The 14310-nt window shown below is 48.5% G+C and overlaps 1 protein-coding gene across 4 annotated transcripts in view; it reads left to right on the top strand.

Annotated features, from left to right (window-relative positions):
• EFCC1 (EF-hand and coiled-coil domain containing 1) overlaps window positions 1-14310 on the top strand; it is a 50870-nt gene that overhangs the window by 3636 nt on the left and 32924 nt on the right. The window lies entirely within an intron of this gene.

The following is a 14310-nucleotide window of genomic DNA, read 5'->3' on the forward strand; positions in this document are numbered from 1 at the left end:
GACTTATAGCGATCCTATAAGACAGAGTAGAACTGCCCCATAGGGCTTCCAAGGAGCAGTGGGTGGATCCCAACTGCTGAACTTTTTGGTTAGCAGCCAACCTCTTAACCACTGTGCCACCAGAGCTCCCAATCATGATAATAGCTAACAGTTGTTGAGCACTTAGATGTGGCTGGCTCTGAGCTAAGCGCTTTACATGGTTTAACTCATTTGATCCCCACAACAACCCTGTGAGGTAGGTACTGTTATGTCCCCGTTCTACAGATGAGGAAACAGGTTGAGAATGATTCCTTGTGCTAGATGGTGGGTTCCACCAAGGCAGGAACCTGGGCTTGGGACCAAGGCTCAGATCCTGGCCGGGCCTCTGATAGATGTGTGACCTTGGGTAAATCACTGCCCCTCTCTGAGCCTCTGTCTCCTCTTCTGCGGCACATAAATTGGAATCCCTGCCTGCCAGAAGTGATGAGGTCTGAGGTCCTGCCTGGCGCACAGTAGGTGCTTAGTAAACAGGAGCTCTCTCTCCCTTTTGCATCATAAAGGCTACCTGCTTGCCTGCCTGCCTTTCATACTTACTGAGTACCTGCTCTGTGTCTGTGCTGCACCAGGCACCAGGGATATGACCAAAAAAAAGACAGACAAAAATCCCTGCCCTTGAGCAGCCGTTAGCTGAGTGGGGCAGGAGGCAGGCATGAGTGAGCTTGTCTGAATAAGTGTGTCCTTGCAGGCTGGATGAGTGCTGGGAAGGACAGGAACAGGGCCCTTGATATCTTAGCTGAGAGCTGAGGATAGGGTATTTCCTGGCAAGATAGGCCACGGGTAGGAAGAGGGGAGAGTGTTCTAGAAAGTGGGAACGGTATGGGAATAGAGGCAGAGGGACCTTGGAAGGTTCCAGACACTAAAAGGAAGACAGAGCAGCCGGAGGGATAAAGCTGCAGGGTTGGCAAAAGCCAGGCCATTCAGGGTCCTGAAGGCTGCAGCAAGGACTTCGGTCTCAAGAGCAATGGAAAGCCATGCAAAAGTTTTAAGCAAAGGGTGACAAGATCAGATTTACATTTCAAGAAAAAAAAAATTACCCTGGCTACAGTTATGAAGAGATGTGGGAAGAGAGTGGGGAGCCAACGTGGGGCTGTTGTCTTTCTTCCAGCATGAGCAGAAGGTGGCCTGGCCCTGGCTGGAAGCAGGGCAGCCAGAGGGGTGGCATTCACCCTCACTCTCAGAGGAGGGGCTGTGTCCTTGACTTCTGAGGCACTCACAGCTGGGAGATGAGAAGGCTGGAGGGAGGCCTCCCGAGGAGGCAGACCCTGGGCCAGCCCTACAGCTCCAAATGTTTGGAGAGTGGTTTCCTGTTTGCATAGCTGATCATCTAAAGAGTAGGGCTGGCTGGCTTGGGGACCATGTCTAGCCTTGAAACTTTCTCCAAGAGGAGAAATAAAGGGTCTGCTCTTTTTTTCCCCTAAAGTAATAGCCAATCCTTTATAGCATGATTGTAAGAGCAACTATAAACATCGGTATAGCCCTTTAGCGTAGAAAAAGTGGCTTTATATCCGTTGCACCACTTAATTCTCCCAAGGACTGTACAGGGTAGAGATGACATTCCCATTTTACAGAGGGTGGAAAGTGAGGCTCTGAGAAGTAACATACCCAGGACCAAGCAGCCAGGAAGTGGAAAAGTAAGATCTGCCTGACCCCACAGCCTGTGTTCCTTCCACTCGACATTTTTTGTTGCCTCATGGTTGCACGAGGGCTGCTGCATCTCCAGGCCTCGTGTCTGCCATTCAGCATAAGAAGGAAGGAGGATGGGGGGAGGGGGATTTTCTCCTAATGAGGCTTTGCCCCTTCCCTGCTAGAACTTGCTTTGCACCTACATCTCATTGGCTAGAACTGTGTTGCGTGACTACTGATAACCTGCAGGACAGTTGGGCATGTTGATGCCCCAAACAAAATCGCTTCATAAGGAGTAAGGGAAAAGAGATATTGCGGAGGCAATCAGCAGGGTCTGCCCAGAGGTGGTGCTCAGTGAATGAGGAGACCGAGGATCAGAGGGTGAGTGATGCAGTAACTAGGCGATGGCTCTGTCACTTGTTTTCCTGTCCCTACTCAACCTTTTTTTTTTTTTTTTTTTTTACTCAACCTTGCCCAGCCCCAGGAGGCAGACCTCCTCTGCCCATTTGATATGGTCAGAGTTTGTGGGTTTAAGGACTGACTTGCCCCAAAGCTCTCCCTCTTTGAAGAAAAGAAAGGGGAAGGGACAGAACAGCCACAGGCATTTATTGGGTATTGACTATCTACCAGGCAAAGTGCCAGGCACTTCATCCCTGTTAGCTCATACCAAAACCCAAACCCAGTGCCGTCAAGTCGATTCTGACTCATAGTGAACCTATAGGACAGAGTAGAGCTGCCCCATAGAGTTTCCAAGGAGCACCTGACGGATTCGAACTGCCATCCCTTTGGTTAGCAGCCGTGGCACTTAACCACTATGCTACCAGGGTTTCCTGTTAGCTCATAGTAGCCTCTAAACCACCCTAAGAGAAAAATGCTATTTTCTGCATTTCACAGCTGAGAAAACCAGCTGGTATGGCACAGATAGTATGTGACCAGGCCAAGATTCAAACCCCAGCCGGAATGGCCCCAAAGCTGTATACCCAGGTTGGGTTTGGTAGCATGTTCAAGTCCTCCTGGGCTCTCTCACCACCAGAAATGTCTGCAGGACATTTTACAGGCTGGAAAGGGCTGTGATGTTTCCTTGGCTTTTGCATTTTAAGTGCCTGGAGCTCAACTGCCCCCTGAGGGTGGAGCTGAGCCATCTCCCTCCCTGCAGCTGGGCCAGTTGGGCCTGCAGTTTGGAGGAATTACTGGGAGGAAGAGGCCCCATGCTCCAAAGACCATAGCCACACCATGCCCCTTAAGTGACTTTATTCTGGATTGCCTCCAGGTGCTCTGCCAAAGACCACAGCCACACCATGCCCCTTAAGTGACTTTATTCAGGATTGCCTCCAGGTGCTCTGCCAAAGACCATAGCCACACCATGCCCCTTAAGTGACTTTATTCTGGATTGCCTCCAGGTGCTCTGCCAAAGACCATAGCCACACCATGCCCCTTAAGTGACTTTATTCTGGACTGCCTCCAGGTGCTCTGCAGATGTGCCTTTGGGTCAAAAAGAGTACACTGATGGATTCTCTCCTGGGGATGACAGCTTTGAAGCCATTTGGTTAGAATGAATGACCTGACCCCCCCACTTTTCTAGCATCTTTCAGTTCTCAAAGCGCGTGCACAGAAACTGACTCACTCTGACCTTCTAATAACTTTGCAAGGTTGGTATTACATCACCATTTTTCAAATGAGGAAATGGAGCCTTGGAGTGGGGGAGTGATTTGACCAAAGCCACGCAGCCAAAATTTGATTGAACTGAAACAGCTGCATTTCCTAACTCTGAATCAGGTGTCCTTTCCCCTTCTCCGTCACCTCGCGAAAGTGATTTTTCGGTGCTTATATTTTTCATTTATAGGGCTTCTATTTAGTTCTTTTTCATCTTGGGTTCAATCCAATGTTTGATCTCTTTAAACAGTTTAAATATATTTATCTTAGAGGCTCTTTTGAATTTCTCTGAAATCTGAGCTTCCTTTGGCTTACAACATTTGCTGTCTTTCATGATGATGAGTTCCTGGTGTGCTTTGTAATTTTTGTCTATGAGCTCATCTTTGGTAGAAGGCATGATCCTTGAGAGTTCCACATATAACCAGGGTTGTAGAGTTCCCTGAGAGCTCTGGTGGCACAGTGGTTAAGAACTCAGCTGCTAACCAAAAGGTCAGCAGTTCGAATCTACCAGCCACTCTTTGGAAACCCTATAGGGCAGTTCTACTCTGTCCTATAGGGCCTCTATGAGTTGGAATCAACTCAACAGCAATGGATTTTTGGTGGAGTTTCTTGCAAAGCAGTTTCCCATCTGCCTCCACCAGGGTCTGAGTCTAGACTGGTTTTTAAATTAGTTTCTTAGCTTGGCGTCTCCTAACTATGTCCCACCAACCAAAAACCCAGTGCTGTCGAGTCGATACCGACAATGTAAGTAGTGAGAATTTGAGTTCCACATCTGGGCACAGTATCCCAAGGCCAATGGGTAGAGCATTCTCATCTCTGTTGATGGATGAGACACCCCCTTGATGGCTCCCGACTTTGTGTGGGGAGCCTCCTCCTATTAACTCATCATGCAAGGCCTTCTGCACCTGTCCCCTTGCAGGCATTAAGCCCCAGTCCTGGCCCTTCCGTGGGTCTTTCAGCCCCATCTCTTATTCCCCACTACAAGCTGGAGGTCTTTCCTTCTTGTTTTTGACCTTGCCTCTATATTCTTTCAAATCGTTATATTTTATCCAGCATTCCTCTCTGTTTGTAGATGGAGAGGAAGCTTCCCATAGCACCTCAATCCACCGTCTTGATCAGCAACCTAGGAGAATATACAGTAAATATTTGAGAGAAGGGAGGTTCCTGAGCAATTGGAGACATTCATTTATCCATTCAACAACATTTTCTAAGTTTTTTCCATGGACCAGGCCCTGTGCAGATACTCCGGGAACATAGAAATGGCATAGACATGTCCACGACCTTCCAAAGGTTCCCTGGACCCAAGGGGAGCAGGTCATGCACACGCGTGTTAGAACGCAAATGTGCTACGTGCTGTGGGCCACGAGGAAGCTACTCCTACTTTTAGATTTATGGTGAGAGCTTGGACAGGCGTCCCAGATCAAATAGAGGTAACCCAGGGGTGGAAGGCATCCCCAGACCCCCTAAAACCAGGAAGAAAATGGCCAAGGAGCCCACCTGCCCAGCCCACAGCCTGCTGAACACACTCTGTAACAACCTCTTTCTAGGGAAGTTTTCAAATAGTTGATTAGATAGGGAATTTTGTGAGTATGGACCTTTACAAACTTATCTCTGAAGAAGTGTGCCTACAACTCTGGAAAGCATGAAGGCCTCTTTTTAAATGGAATTGTATATACAGCATTGTTTAAGAGTACTTATTATGAATATGGAGCTTTACAGAGGGATTGCCCACTCCCCATGGCCACCTCGGCTTCTGGGCTCCTGCTTCCCCACGGCTGGTCTCTGTCGCACGCCACCTCATCGCAGACCAAAAAACTCAGCTCCTCTTCAAACCCCACAAGATAGTACATCCTGCACACATTTTTGAGCAAGTAGACTTTACTGATGATTTGGAGGGGAAGAGGGGGTCATGTTGCAAGAGTGCAAACAACTTCAAATGGAATAGTTGGCATCGCCATTCTTAAAATGTCGTTTAGCCTCCTGTCCAACTAGGGTGTTTCATGGCACTTCTCCCCACCTAGACCAACTACTGTCTACCCTTCTCCCCTCTGTTTTCTCTTTCTTCCTTTCTATCAGCTGGGTTTCTTAGATGAGTGCCGGAAAGCCTGGCTCAAACTGACTTGGGTGAAAAAGAAGGTATTGGCTCATAGAACTGAAACGTCTAGGCATATGCAACTTCAGGCGTGGCTGGATCCAGGTACTCAAACATGGACTCACTTTTCCTATGCATATATATCAATCACCAGCTCTGCTTCCCTCTGTGACAGTTTCATTTACAGGCAAGTTCTCTCCCTCAGTAGCTCCTGGGGTGCCAAGCTTATAAATAAATAAATAAAAATCCCCATAGCTCCAGTAAAAGATAATCTATTGCCTTAGCCATCCCACTGAAGTGCTGGAACTGAGCCTTGTTGGACCCATTTAGGAAACATGTTCGTCACTGAACCTGTCATAGGGGTCAGGCAGATGGGATGCTCTGATTGGTCAGCCCTTAATCACCTGCCCGCTGCTGAAGCCAGTCAGCCCCAGGGAACCTGGGACTGTGAGTGGGTGTCTCTCCAGGAGAATTGTGGGGAGTGAATCTGGTAAGTGTTGAAACAACACATCCCTGCCCCCGCCCCTTGCCCCTTTCTGGAGCCTACAGCCCAGAGTCTTTCTTTTCTTAGGAACAGCCCCACATGTGGCAACTCTGCAATTCCTGGGCAGGAGAGGACCCAGAGAAAGCAGGTCAGACGAGGGGACAGACTTGCCTCCAAGTCAGCTTTTCCAGGCTGTTGAGAGCTTTGAGCCTGGTGACGCAGTGGTTAAGAGCTATGGCGAGCTACAGTTGCTAACCGAAAGGTCGGCGGTTTGAATCCACCAACCGCTCCTTGGAAACTCTATGGAGCAGTTCTACCCTGTCCTATAGGGTTGCCATAAGTCGGAATCAACTGGACGGCAACAGGTTTTAATGGGAGAGCTTTGGATGTAGCCTGGGACACTGTGCCTTGTGCCTGGTCAGGCTCTCCAGGATTTGCTATCTACCAGCCTTCTTCCCTAGCCCATGATCCCCTTGGGGAGGGACACCGTCTTAGCATTTCCTTGCCCCAGCCTGAGTCCAAGGGTGAGCACACAGGAAGACTGTGAATGAATGAATGAACAAACGAATGGATGCACATATGCATGGATGCTAAGGGCTCCATTTGATTGTGGTTTGAGGCAGAGGGCTCCTTGGAGGGGTCGTCCTTGACTCTGGGTAGAAGAAATCTCCCATGTCTCAGCCATCTGCCTGCCCCAGTCTCGCCCCTGCACCCTGTTTGGACCCAGGAACAGCTGGTTTCTCTCCGCGGGAACTTCAGGACACCCCACTGGGCAGGCAGCAGGGCCAGCACAGCAGGGCAGGGGCTGGGGTGCAAAGAGCCAGAAAAGAAGCCAGAAAACTCAGCCCAGCACAGCTGGAAACTGGAGCTGGGAGGAAGGGCCTCTGAGTCTTTGTTGTTGGGAGAGGATGAAAAGGCGTGATGGGGGGCAGTGGGAGGCTGGAGGAGGGAGGGATGAAGGGAGGGGGCTGAGAGCTGCTCATTTGGTTAGCATCACGGAGGGGACACAGAAATGAGGCCATCAGAGGGCCACCTCCTTCTTCTGCCCCGTTGCTGCAGCCTGGCCTGACCTGGGGGGCCAAAGTTAGCTGTCAGGGGCAGGGGAGGGAGGGAGGGAGCAGACAGCGGGGGAGGGGGGTGGCAGAGAGGGGACACCATCTGGAGCCAGGAGGAAGGAGGTGCCTGGTTGTGGATTCCCTTATCCTCAGAGCAATGCACGGGTGGCTGTTCGTGGGAACCCAGCCTTTTTCCCAGGGGCAATACCCAGAGCTCGCAAAGGGGTGGTGCACGGCACCTGTCCCATGGCCCACCCAGTGCCCTGGGGACACAGAGACAGCTTAGCAGGCAGAGTCTGGGTGGGCTTAGCTGACCCAGCCCCACTTAGCTTTGAATCTCAGCTTTTCCATTCATTTATAATGGGACCATGAGACATGCCCTTCACCTCTGTGAGCCACAGCTTCCTCATCCGTAAAGTGAGCACGGGGTTCTGTATCTCTGGGTAGTGGCGTGAGTATTCAGCGAGGTAAGGGGGAGACGGTGGGGTGGCACGCTGAGAGTGCAGCTCTGGGAATGTGACCCAGAGCAAGTCATTCTCACCTCTGTGAGCCTTGATTTTCTAATCTGTAAAATGGGAGTGATGAGGATGATAATATTCCCGCTTCATAGAGTTGTTCTGAAGATAAATGTACGTGAAGTGTGTAGAATAGCGCTTAGCATAGAGAAAATGCTTAATAAATACTAAAGTTCATTATTACCACTTATCTCTTATTGAATACTTATCATATAGCATGCGCCCCATAAACAGTCATGGTGGTGGGTGATGTTAATATCAACACAGGGTCCCAGCCCTAGGAAACCCTCTGTGTGTGGGACCACCAGACAGGCAAACAGGCAGTTTCAGTTCAGTGTGGGAAAGACCCTGACAGAGTGCAGGGTGAGGGGAGGCACAAAGGTCAGCGTGAGCAGCTCTGGCTGGGGAATGCCATCTGAGTGGAGTGTTGAAGGATGAATAGGAGTTTTCTCAGGGAAGAGGTGGGGAAAGGCATTCCAGATTTGGGTTACCATGAGTACAAAGGCTCAGAAGTATGAAAGGCCTTGATGCCTCTTGGGAAGAAGATTTGTGACTAGAGGGTTTGAGGTGGGAAGTGGCAGGAGAGGAGACCAGAGAGGCAGGTGGGAGTTGGTGAAGGGCCCTGAATGCCAGATTGAGGCACGAGCCTTTACTCCAGAGAACAAGGGAGACAGAGAAGGGCTCGAAGCAGGGAGAGAAGTGATCAGACTTGAGCTTCGTGAAGACCCCACCAGGCTACAGGTGGAGGGCAGACTGGGCAGGAGGGAGGTGAGAGGCAAAGAGGCTGATGAGAATGATGTTTCTGGGTCCAGAGGAGAAAGTATGAGACCAAAGAAAGGATGGACCCCCAGCCTCATCCCCAGAGGCCTTACCTGGAGACTGGGAAGCTTCAGCCCTGCCATTCTCCTTGCCAAGATAGGTCTTTCCTTGAGTATAGACTCTTGGGGTTTGCTGGCTGAGGTGGACTTTAGAGCTGGATTCAGGGGCCATGTTGATAATGAGGAACTTCCTGTAGGTAGAGGAGCCAGCAAGGGGCCACCCAGAACAAGGCTGGAGCTTCTCACCTCGTAGTGGGTCAGGGAACGGGACTTGGCCTGGCATCGATAGAGCGCTCTGAGATAATGGGGGGCATGTTTAAGAAGCATGGGTAGAGGGGGCTGGCCCCTCAGAGGTCAGTGACAGTGAATACTCGGACCTGTGAATCTTATATGGATTACATTTACAGTGAAACTCAAAGGGTTCCGTTGCAGCCAAGGGTACTGCTGGGCACAGGCGAGGGTGGGGATTTTCAGTGAATGTGCTTTTTCATGACCCCTCAGCTTTCTCAGAGCCCTGGTGGCATAGTGATTAAGAGCTATGGCTGCTAACCAAAAGGTCAGCAGTTTGAATCCACTAGCTGCTCCTTCGAAACCCTAAGAGGCAGCTCTGCACTGTCCTATAGGGTCGCTATGAGTCAGAATCAACTTGATGACAGTGGATTTGGTTTTCAGCTTTCTCATCACCACCCATCAGTCTGTCACACCGGGGCGGCTTGCATGTCACTGTGATGCTGGGTGCTATGCTACTGGGATTTCAAATACCAACAGGGTCATCCATGGTGGATGGGTTTCAGCAGAGCTTCCAGACTAAGTCAGACTAGGAAGAAAGGCCTGGTGATCTACTTCCAAAAATCAGTCAATAGAAGCCTTATGGACCTTGATAGAATATTGTCCAGTATGGTGCTGGAAGATGGCGCAGGACTGGGCACCGGTTTGGTCTGATGTACATAAGGATGCCGTGAGTCGAAGCTGACTCAGGGGCAACTAACAACAACAACAGCTTTCTTGAGGGAGATGCGTTTGGGTGGTGACACATGTATCCTGCCAGGGCCCCACCAGAGCACAGGAAGCCCTGGGGCAGGGTTCGCCAAACCTTCTATCCTCCAACTCCATCACCCTGAAACTACAGCCAAAGTTTGCAAAGCTGTGTTTAGCAACCCATGCCACCTGGATCTAAGTTCAAGTTGCAGGTAGACTCTTACTACACCACCAATGCCATCTTGCTACACAATAGGACCAGGTGTCACATGTGGGTGGTCATACCCCACCTGTGTAAGGATGACATTCTGTGGATTGCTGGGAAGAGGTCTCTGATAGTGTATTTAACAGTTAGGAATGTTTTCAGCTGCCAGTTACAGAGAACTCACCTAACAGTACCTCAAACACACTGGGGTTTATTGTTCCCTCCTAACAAGAAGTCTGGGGTGGGCTCTGTGAGTCTCGTCAGTGTTCTTTAAGGCATGTGGCCTTCTGGTTGCAAGATGTTACCCCAGCTCTACAGCTGGATTAAAGGCGGAAAGAAGAGGACATCTCTTCTATGTGAAAAGCAAAGCCTGCCTAGGAACCACTGGTGGGCTTCATGGAAGCTCACTGGCCAAAGCAACATGATGGAGGAGCAAGGGAGAGGCCTGCTCAACCCCAAGAGATGAGGCCACAAGAGAAGAGGAGGTGTGATTGTCCCCTGAATGTACATCAGTAGTGTCTTCCAGAGAAATCTGCTCTCATTTAAATGTGTGCTCCAGCCTGATCTCTCTGGGAACAGAGCCTGGGACCAGCCCTTTGTCTAACAGCCCAGAGATACCCTCTCTAGGGTCTGGGGCCTTATGCCCCTCCCAGGGAGAAGGGTATTTATTGCATAAGTACAATAAGTGTACCCCTCAGAAGGAAGCTGGAGCCCAGAGAGGGAGGTGATCCAGCCCGGGTCACACAGCAAGTCAAGGGCACAATCCAGGCTCGACTCAGTTTTCCAAGAGCCCACGAGCCCAGGACTCTTTCCATTTTTGCACTGGGAATAAGCTGTAGCAGTTCCCATGGCTGCGTGGTTAGGGTAAGAGGGTAGATTCTGGAGTTAGACTCCCTGTTTTCAATTCCCGGCTTTTTCAATTCCAGGCCAGGGGAGTGGCCTTAGGCCTGTAGATGGTTTACAAGTGAACTAAGATATTGAGGCTCCCCCCTAGACCAGGGGAAGCCACACAGGGCCTAGGGGCGGGGCTGAGGTGTCAGGTAGGAGCCTTTGGCTGTGAGCTGCCTTGTCCATTGGCCTCTATGGGTCATACATTTCCTCTCGTTCAACCCGTTTGTGCCTCAGTGTTCTCATCTGGAGAATAGGATTAATTTTAGTGCCTACCTTAGAGGATAAGAATTAAATGAGATAATATGTAAAACACACAGAATTGTGTTTGGTACAAAATAAGCCCTCAGTAAATATCACCATTAGTTCGTTCTCACCTGTGGAGCATTCCTAGGTCTGCCTCACACTCCTTGGAGTGGACTTTCTATCACATGCCACCAGCACTCTCTGCCACCCTTACCTCTGCTTGTCCCACTCCACATGACAGGGAACATGACTGCAGTGACCCCAGATCCATCACTTCTCAACTTCTATTACCCAGCAGCCTGCCTTCCAGCATCTGTAGATAAAATCCCAGGGAAGAGCATTGATTGGCCCAGTTCAGGTTACAGCCCCACCTCTAGACCATTACTGTGACTTAGGTGCTTCGTTGTTGTTGGTTTTTTTTTAGGTGCTTTGTTGTTAGCTGCCATTGAGTTGGCCCATGACTCATGGTGACCCCACGCACAACGAAATGAACACTGCTCAGTCCTGCATCATCTCCGTGATTGGTTGCAGGTTGGACTGTTGTGATCTGTAGGGTTTTCACTGGCTGATTTTCAGAAGTAGATCACCAGACCTTTCTTCATAGTCCATCTTAGTCTGGAAGCTCTACTGAAACCTGTTCAGCATCGTGGCAACATGCAAGCCTCCCCTGACAGGTGGTGTCTGCACAAGGGGTCAGCACTTCAATTGTCCAGAACTAGGGCACACACTCAACCCTGTAGTTGGGGAAGGGTGGGTGCTATGATGGTCATGGAGCAAAACAGTTCCTCAAAGAAAGGCGGGTGCTGAGCACCAAATGTGGGTATAATGAGCACAGCTTCACCAAAGTAAACGATGCCACTAAAAAGTGCACAAGAAAAAAGGATGTTTGTGCTAAAGACTATGACATACGTAATTTGGCAATAGACCCAGTCCCAATGCCATCAAGTCGATTCTGACTCATAGCGACCCTATAGGACAGAGTAGAACTGCCCCATAGAGTTTCCAAGGAGTGCCTGATGGATTCAAACTGCCGACTCTTTGGTTAGTAGCCGTAGCCCTTAACCACTATGCCACCAGGGTTTCCAATTTGGCAATAGCTCCAACAATAACCAGAAAACGAGTATATGGTCACATATGTATGTGTACAGGCATATATGTGTATGGGTAAGCACAAGCGTGTACATTTGTGTGCACAGATAGAAGTATCTGTATGTACTGTACGTACAGATATGTGTGTGCATGTGTATGTATTCATGGAGGACACAGTTACAGGTACTTCTCAGACATACCCAAACACCTTGCAAGATTGGTTTTCTGCGTTTGAAGGCTTAAGACCTTAGTCTCATGGGACAACTCAGCCAGTTGGCATCATATAGTTCACAGAGTTCATGTTCTGCATCCTAGTGAAGTGAGTAGCATCTGGGGTCTTAAAAGCTTGCGAGTAGCCGTCTAAGATACAATCATCTGTCTCTACTCACCGGGAGCAAAACTGAAAGAAGGAAACCAAAGTGTAAGAGAAGAAACTAGTCTACAAGGCTAATAGCCTACATAAGCCGTGGCCTCATCTACCCTGAGACCAGAAGAACTAGATGGTGACTGGCTACCAAGACTGAACATTCTGACCAGGACCACTATAGATGAATTCTGATAACACCCACCAAAGAATAGGAAAAAAACGCGGAACAGAACTCACCCTTAAAAAGTCCAGACTTATTGGACCAGTAAGTCTGAGAGGACTCCAAGATTATTGCCCTACGATACTCCTCAAAACTTGAACTGAAACTATCCCCTGAGGTCACACTTTAGTGAAATAACAGATTGGCACACAAAATAAAGGACATTATGCATGAGTATGGTGCTCCATTAAATAACTATCTACATGAGACCAAAAGGTCAACAATTACTCTAAAGCAAAGATGAGAAGATAAGGGGGCATGGAAACTAGGGCACTAGAAACAAAACAACCAGGACGCAATTAAAAAGCATGCTGACATATTGTGAAAAATGTAACTAGTGTCACTGAACAATTTGTATGTTGTTGTTGTCGTCTTTAGGTGCCATCGAGTCGGTTCCAACTCATAGCAACCCTATGTAACAATTGAACGAAACACTGCCCGGTCCTGTGCCATCCTCACAATCATTGTTATGCTCAAGCCCGTTGTTGCAGCCACTGTGTCAATCCATTTCATTCAGGGTCTTCCTCTTTTTCACTGACCCTCTACTTTACCAAGATGATATCCCTCTCCAGAGACTGATCCCTCCTGACAATATGTCTAAAGTATGTGAGACGTAGTCTCACATACTTGCTTCTAAGCATTCTGGTTGTACTTTTTCCAAGACAGATTTGTTCGTTCTTTTGGCAGTCCATGGTATATTCAATATCCTTCTCCAGCACCACAATTCAGAGGCCTCAATTCATCTTTATTCATTGTTCAGCTTTCACATGTGTATGAGGCGACTGAAAACACCATGGCTTGGGTCAGGTGCACCTTAGTTTTCAAGGGGACATTTTTGCTTTTCAACACTTTAAAGAGGTCTTTTGCAGCAGCTTTGCCTGATGCAATGCATCTTTTGATTTCTTGACTGCTGCTTCCATGGGTGTTGATTGTGGATCCAAGTAAATGAAATCCTTGACAACTTCAATCTTCTCCCCATTTATCATGATGTTGCTTATTGGTCCAGTTGTGAGGATTTTTGTTTTCTTTATGTTGAGGTGCAATCCATACTGAAGGTTTTGGTCTTTGACCTTCATCAGTAAGTGTTTCAAGTCCTCTTCACTTTTAGCAAGCAAGGTTGTGTCATCTGCATAATGCAGGTTGTTAATGAGTCTTCCTCCAATCCTGATGCCCTGTTCTTCTTCATATAGTCCAGCTTCTCGGATTATTTGCTCAGCATACAGATTGAATAGGTATGGTGAAAGGATATAACCCTGACGCACACCTTTCCTGACTTTAATCCACTCAGTATCCCTTTGTTCTGTTCGAACAACTGCCTCTTGATCTATGTAAAGGTTCCTCATGAGCACAATTAAGTGTTCCGGAATTCCCATTCTTCGCAACGTTATCCATAATTTATTATGATCCACACAGCCGAATGCCTTTCCATAATCAATAAAACACAAGTAACCATCTTTCTGGTATTCTCTGCTTTCAGCCAGGATCCATCTGACATCAGGAACAATTTGTATAGATACTGTTAAATGGGAACCTAATTTGCTGTGTATACTTTCATGGAAAACACAATAAACTATTATAAAAAAGAAAAAAAGGAAGGTGGTTCTGTTACCAAGAGACAAAAAAAGGATGCAGGTCAGACAACCAGTGTCTACCTTGTGAACTTCCCCCTTGGAAGTGAAAATCCACACGTATAAGGACTGTGGCATAACACCAAAAAAGAGAAAATGAAAAGGCAGCTGTTTGGGCCTGTGAGCCGGATGTTGGACATTTTTATGCAGTGTACTGGTTTCCCAGAGAGTTAGAGTCCTGGCACGTGTTGATATTTCCCCTTGTTCAGGGTGGCCCTGTCCAAAGAGGTCTCTCTTCTTACCAGAAAACCCAAACCCGTTACTGTCCAGTTGCTTCTGACTCATTGACTCATAGCGACCCTATAGAAGGTGTTATTTACCCACAAGGGAACATGGGAAGGACAGACAAGTTCTTGATGGAGGTCCAGCACCTCTTGTTACTCTGGAGGTATTAGAACCAGGGCTCTAGC

Source organism: Elephas maximus, chromosome 20, assembly GCF_024166365.1.
Source record: "Elephas maximus indicus isolate mEleMax1 chromosome 20, mEleMax1 primary haplotype, whole genome shotgun sequence".
NCBI lineage: Eukaryota > Metazoa > Chordata > Mammalia > Proboscidea > Elephantidae > Elephas > Elephas maximus.